General features: G+C 38.7%; 1 pseudogene; it reads left to right on the forward strand.

Annotated features, from left to right (window-relative positions):
* Positions 1 to 7,401: 7,401 nt before the first annotated feature.
* Positions 7,402 to 7,560, forward strand: LOC122225657 (annotated as a pseudogene).

The raw sequence follows: 7,560 nt of genomic DNA on the forward strand, positions 1-7,560 counted from the left end.
TGGAGTACTACGTGGCAATGAGAAAGAATGAAATATGGCCCTTTTGTAGCAACGTGGATGGAACTGGAGAGTGTGATGCTAAGTGAAATAAGCCATACAGAGAAAGACAGATACCATATGTGTTCACTCTTAAGTGGATCCTGAGAAACTTAACAGAAACCCATGGGGGAGGGGAAGGGAAAAAAAAAAAGAGGTTAGAGTGGGAGAGAGCCAAAGCATAAGAGACTCTTAAAAACTGAGAACAAGGGGCGCCTGGGTGGCTCAGTCGGTTAAGCGGCCGACTTCGGCTCAGGTCATGATCTTGCGGTCCATGAGTTCGAGCCCCGCGTCGGGCTCTGTGCTGACAGCTCAGAGCCTGGAGCCTGTTTCAGGTTCTGTGTCTCCCTCTCTCTGACCCTCCCCCGTTCATGCTCTGTCTCTCTCTGTCTCAAAAATAAATAAACGTTAAAAAAAAATTTAAAAAAACAAAACAACAACAACAACAAAAAACTGAGAACAAACTGAGGGTTGATGGGGGTGGGAGGGAGGGGGGGGTGGGTGATGGGTATTGAGGAGGGCACCTTTTGGGATTAGCATTGGGTGTTGTATGGAAACCAATTTGACAATAAATTTCATATATTGAAAAATAAATAAATAAATAAACATTAAAAAAATTAAAAATAAATTAAAAATAAAAAAAATTAAAAAAGGGGGCACCTGGGTGGCTCAGTCGGTTGAGCATCCGACTTCAGCTCAGGTCACGATCTCACGGTTCGTGAGTTCGAGCCCTGCGTCGGGCTCTGGGCTGATGGCTCAGAGCCTGGAGCCTGCTTCCAATTCTGTGTCTCCCTCTCTCTCTGCCCCTCCCCCATTCATGCTCTGTCTCTCTCTGTCTCAAAAATAAATAAACATTTAAAAAAAATTAAAAAAAAATTAAAAAATAAAAAATAAAAAGATCCCCAAATCCTTAAGACAAGGAGAAAATGAATCACACAATTTTCCATCACGATGAACACCGTCCCAGAGACCAGAAATTTTCATGTAGGCGGAAGGAGTTGGAAAGAAGGGAAAATCTCCATTTCAAGCAAAACTTAAATCCTTAGGAGAGTGCCAGTTCAAATGGGCAAATTATAAGTTGGCGGGGTTCTGAGGTATTTGTATTTTTTTCTTATCGTTAGTACTCTTGATATAAGGATGTTGTCACTTATTTGTGATAAAACGAATCTTTCCTCTTATTGTCTCTAGGAAAAAAAAATAAGTTAGGCAAGAACCAAACTTAGTTTTCCTATTGAGTTCCAAAAGTGGTATGTGAGTTCTCCGTTCATCTTTGTACAATTGCCTTATATTTTGTCAGCAGAGAGATGAATATTTTCATAAATGGATTCTCTAGGAGTGTAATGTTCTTCCCTTTTTGAAAGCAGCTGTTTGCAAAAACCAGGAACATCACACCCAGTTATTTGCCAAAAACCTCAGCCTTTTATTCCATAATAAGAATTGGGTACAAAATGTACACAGCACAGACTTTCCCTCCACCTCGCGTTTACTGTTGAATCCTTAAGTCCAAGAAATTTAAGATTTCACTCATAGACACAGATTTTAAGGAAGCAAGTGGACAAGTATGCAAATACAAATATTCAGAGTCATGTGGCATCACAAAACTTTTGAAACAAGCATGTGTCCAGTAAGAGGAGAAAGTTGTCAGCAAAATTTAGAATATCCATTCGATGGAATACTATGCAGCTGTTAAAAATAATATTGGCATGTTTTATGTGTGGATTTGCAAAATCCATGCTATTTTATTAGTGAGAAAACCAGAACATGGAATATTATAGTATGATTACATTATATAAATGTCTGAAAATATTTGTGTGTGTGTATATATATACATATACACCTATGCATATACTAAAAGTTCTGAAGTAATCAAACAAAAATTGTACTTTATTTATGACTAGTGTATCATAGAGTTTATTTGTATATTAAAAGTAAAGGAGTATCTTTAAAAAATTTTTTTTAATGTTTATTTTTAAGAGAGAGAGAGAGAGAGACAGAGAGAGACAGAGAGAGACAGAGTGTGAGCTGGGAAGGGGCAGAAAGAGAGGGAGACACAGAATCCAAAGCAGTCTCTAGGCTCTGAACTGTCAGCACAGAGCCCAACATGGGGCTCGAACTCATGAGCTGTGAGATCATGACCTGAGCCAAAGTCAGATGCTTAACTGACTGAGCCACCCAGGGACCCCAAAAAGGAGTATCTTTTAAAAATAATATGTGGCTCCCTAATTTCTTTATATCTTCAATCACTTAGGAAATATTTACTGATCACCCAGTAGATGCTAACTATCGCTGGGATAGTTGGTATGGATTCACAGATGAACTAGGCACCATAAACAAGAAAATCAACACCTACAACAGAGTTTGGGATAAGTTTGGATGGCAGTGTGTATGGGTACTTTAAGAGCATGGATAGATGTCTTTTAACGTCAATGGAGTCCAGAAAGCTCTGTCCTCTGCTAAATCTGAAACTGCATCAATAGTCATATAGATAGAGGAGGAAATACTCCAGCCATAGATATAAGTAGTACAAAGGCTTTGAGGCATGTGAAAATATGACAACCTTGGGAATTTGGAAGTTGTACGAATAAAGTGTAAGTTATCTAAAGATGTAGAAGGATTTATATTTGAAAGTTAGGAAATAAAAGAAAAGCAAGGAATATTGACTGTATGGAAGGGGAGAATGTAATGAAAGAGTTTAGTCAGGGAAATATGTTTACATTTGAAAGATAGATAATTCAGAAAGCGAATGAGGAGCAACATGGAAAACCAGATGTGTATCTCAAGTGGACACAAAAGATGCACACATCTAAAGTCAACTTTTCCCTTAATTCTTAAACATCTATGATCTGAGCCTTTACCTTGTGGTCATGCAATGAATTTAGTCCCCGTGCCTAAAATTTCTGAAACTCTTCAGTGCATGTTTCGATTACTTCTCAAGTCACTTCTCGAACTTTCTTTAGGATCACCTCTATTCTCTTGCCGTGTTTCTTCCTAATATTTCTGCTAATCATTCATTAATGAAGATTTAAAGAAATCAAGGGAAAACAAAATGGAAATTTAAAATTGAATATCGGGGCATCTGGGCGGCTCAGTTGGTTAAGCGCTGGACTCTTGATTTCAGCTCAGGTCATGATCTCAGTTAGTGATTTAGAGCCCGCATTGCCTGATTGGGATTCTCTCTCTCTCCTCTCTCTGCCCCTCCTTCCCTCTCTCTCAAAATAAATAAACAAGATGAGATAAGATAAGATAAGATAAGATAAGATAAGATAAGATAAGATAAGATGAGATAGGATAATTCTTGCCCTTGTGTCCATTACCCTTGCCAAGTCACAGGGATTCCCTGTGCCATGTTTCTCAAACTTGTTTCTATTCAGATCAGAAGCCACTCTCTAATAGTACTTCTTCACCAGGTCTCAGTACTCCTAAGAGTAGAAAAAAGAAAGATAATAATCTAAAATCATTTCACCAAAGAACAATCTTGACACCCATTGAAGAGAATTCTTTTGTTTATTTGCAGAGCTTTCCCTACAAGTTTTAGCTAAGTGTTTTTAGCGTTCATAATCAGAGGGCAATGGGTTTTTCTAAATAAATGAGCTCCTGGGGCGCCTGGGTGGCTCAGTCGGTTAAGCGGCTGACTTCGGCTCAGGTCATGATCTCGAGGTCCGTGAGTTTGAGCCCCGCGTCGGGCTCTGTGCTGACAGCTCAGAGCCTGGAGCCTGTTTCAGATTCTGTGTCTCCCTCTCTCTGACCCTCCCCCGTTCATGCTCTGTTTCTCTCTGTCTCAAAAATAAATAAACGTTAAAAAAAAATTAAAAAAAAAAAAAAGACTAGGGGTCCTCTCTTCCAACCAATATGTAAGAGACAGAAGCATGATATTGTCTTCGTACTGTTTTATACCCAGAAAAGACTGGATATTTTTCTCTTTACTCCAACAGTTGTCATAGCTAAACTATCTAGTATCACATTTTTGTGGTTTGCAACTGGCCTATATTACTCCCATATTGAGTCTAAATTATTTTTCTCAACCAACTAACATTATCGATGCCCTTACATGCTTATGGTCTCTCTGAAAATTATCTGCTTAGCATTTTATTTACTCTTTAAGCTAGTCAAACACAATCACACTCTATGTTCACAGCTGGTGAATTGTGTGTTATAGTTAATCCCATACTGACTTTCCCCCTTGTTCTCGATCTTGTTCTTTCTCCACATCGCCTGTAATATCGGTCCTTTGCTCCAAATCTGGATGGATTTTATCCCTGGTAGCTTATTCATGTTGCACTTGACATCTTCGGGTTTTTGATATTTGAGCTTCCTAATGTTCTCCAGCATAGATTTGCAACTCCTGCTTCTCCCTTTTAAGAGTTCTTTGTAAGAAGGCAGTTTACACTCACAATTTGCTTTCCTTTCAACCAACTGAACTCAACACAATATGGTTTCTACTCCATATTTTATATTTTTCCTTTGCTTGACAATAACTTACCTAGTAGTGTTTAGAAAGAACCAGAAAAAACATGTATGAATACCGTACATCCTTGGTCTCAAGATACTAGAACTGCCTAGATCTATCCAGTGCTTGTAAGTACATTTCCAGTCCCACAAGTTATCGAGAAGACATTAGAATAAAATAAAAGCCTTGAACAATATGTCCAAGAGCAAACACATTAATTTGTGTAAGTGTGACATAATCAGACTTCTCTTTTTTCTCTTAATAATGTTTCTGTTATTTGTCCTGATGATGGGAGGTGAAATAAACTGAACACTGGGAGGGAATTTTTTAAATTTTTTTTTCAACGTTTATTTTTGAGAGACAGAGAGAGACAGAGCATGAGCAGGGTAGGGGCAGAGAGAGATGGAGACACAGAATCGGAAGCAGGCTCCAGCCTCTGAGCTGTCAGCACAGAGCCTGACGCGGGTCTCGGACCCACAAGCCATGAGATCACGACCCGGGCCGACGTCAGACACTTAACTGACTGAGCCACCCAGGCGCCTCTGGGAGGGAATTTTTTTAAATGTAGATAGTGGCCAAAAGATTTTACTTATAAAAATGTTTGTCCAAGACCACAGCTCAAGAAGGATCCATATTGAAAAGGAAGAAGTACAATTTCTATGTCACTATTTCATATGACAATACTATACATAGAACACCCTAAATCACCAAAACTCTGGTGAAACTAATGAATGAATTCAGTAAGATTGCAGGATACAAATTAACATGCATATATGGGGAAGTAAATGTGAGTGACACACATTTATACCTTACATAGTGAATGAACAAAAAAATCAGCATTATGTTATGAAGGATTATTGCATACGACAAGGAGTATTAACATGAAGGAAAAGCAACTCCCAAGAAGTGAGATATTAGGTCATCCTCAGTAGGTTTCCACATATTGTTGCCTTTATGAGGTATGTACAAACAAACATGGGAAGGGAGCAATTATAATAGGAAGAGTTGGTGAAGGAATGAGGGCCTGGTGAAGTTAGCAAGGCTTGCAGAACATTAAAAATGTAACAATGTAATTAAAATCTGTATGGCAGGAAGTAGTTAATGGACAGTACAGAAAAATAGTTTATGAGAGGAATCTAAATCCGAGAAACTCCATTAGAAGATTGAGGAGAAGGACAAAAATGATCTGTAGGGGATGGAGAGTGGAAATACAGCCTAGGAAATAGAGGTCTTTTCTAAATTATCAATCCCAATAGATGGGATAAAAAATAATCAAATATGTCATTGGAGTAGCAAAATTTTTCTAAATAGAGAATGAAACACGTAGATTAAAATGGATCATTGTACTTTAGGAAATAAATAATAAAAAGAGAATCACACATATTATTTTAGCAACATATTTTAACTACACGGGGATGAATAGGTAACCTATAAGCTAACGGAACAAAACAATACTGACCCCAAACTTATTTTCTGCAACTGGTGACTATGGATATACAGTAAGGAACTGTTAAAGTGTTTATGACCCAATAATTCTACTCAATCAACTCATCTGCCATGTGTGTGGACAGCAGAATGTTTTAGTTCTTCAATGTTTTAAAAAATGTACCCTCACACACAACGCCCAAAATGATTTCAGAAAGAAGAAACAGGGGCGCCTGCGTGGCTCAGTCGGTTGGGTGTCTGACTTCAGCTCAGGTCATGATCTCACAGCTCATGAGTTCGGGCCCCATGTCGGACTTTGTGCCTACAGCTCAGAGCCTGGAGGCTTCAGATTCTGTGTCTCCCTCTCTCTCTGCACCTCCTCCACTAGCACTCTATCTCTCTCAAAAAATAAATAAACATTAAAAAAAAATTAAAAAAAGAAAGAAGAAACATAAGTGACTAATTAAGAAAAATATGGGAAAGCAGAACAGGAGGAAAACAGGGCGAGATAGAAGAAAAATGTGTGTCAGCAGGACTACAGGCTAAGTCCTTCTGGAATCAGCGAAACTAAGCGTGAGAGGAAATGCTGAGTTTATTACTTAGGAGAATTTGTGGTTGAATTTTTCACCTCTTGCCATGTTCTTCTTCCTTCCACAGTCCTCCTTCCCTGGCTACTGTCTCTAGGGTTCACAAGAGAAGGAGAAAGTAAGCACGAAGAGGAAGTAAATTTGGAAGGAATGAGGAAATGTAGTCAATGTGAGGGCTATGACCTCTTCCTAAACAGGGAAAGGAAGTAAAAGCGGGCAACTCTGAATTGCAGCAATTAAAGTGAGGGTTATAATGTGTTCATGAAAGCTCATATGATTTGAAGGGCTATGACTCTGGAGTAAAGACTAGTAATTTTCTATGTCAGTTTTGCTCTTAAGACTATGTTGTGGAACACTACTTAATTGACCGGACTTGAACGTTATTGGTCCTTACACACGTGGCAGGTAGAAAAGGGACCAGAGCAAGAGTAGTGTAGGACATAGGGCCAGATTAAGACCTTCATGCTGTTCCAAGTTCTGAAGACATTATGGGCTATTTCATATACACAGTTCAAAAGAAAAATGTTGAACATTCAAACATGAATAATGAAGCTCCAAAAGGTTCTCGATTATTTCCCAACAATTACTCCCTTAATGGTTTGTTTATATTTAGAATATGAAAAATTCCCACCAGTTGCATTTAAACACAGTAATTTGATGGTCCCTTAAGGACATGCTTAGTCTTTCTGTTAGGTAAGTCTTTACTGGAATCATAGTCTAAATACTTTGTGTGTGTATGTGTGTGTGTGTGCGCGCACACCTGCATCCCTCCTCCTTGATTCCTATCCGTGAAATTCACACATCCTTATATGGCAAACTCCTGCTGCTTTGTAACTTTCCTCTCTGTAGGATTTCCTTGTTCTTTTCCTAGGTAGTCACTTAACGTTACTCTTAAGTTCCCATTTGAGCTTTGCGCAGTGGCAGTATCCTAGCCAGTGAGGTTTACTGGAGGCGCGATTATTGCTAATTAAGTTCCCATTTGATGCACTTTGTCCTCTTTTGTACTCCCACGATCTCTCCCTTTCAAATAGGTCATATTCCTGTTCATAACACATCTGGAATTTA

This window comes from Panthera leo, chromosome B4 (assembly GCF_018350215.1).
Source record: "Panthera leo isolate Ple1 chromosome B4, P.leo_Ple1_pat1.1, whole genome shotgun sequence".
Lineage (NCBI taxonomy): Eukaryota > Metazoa > Chordata > Mammalia > Carnivora > Felidae > Panthera > Panthera leo.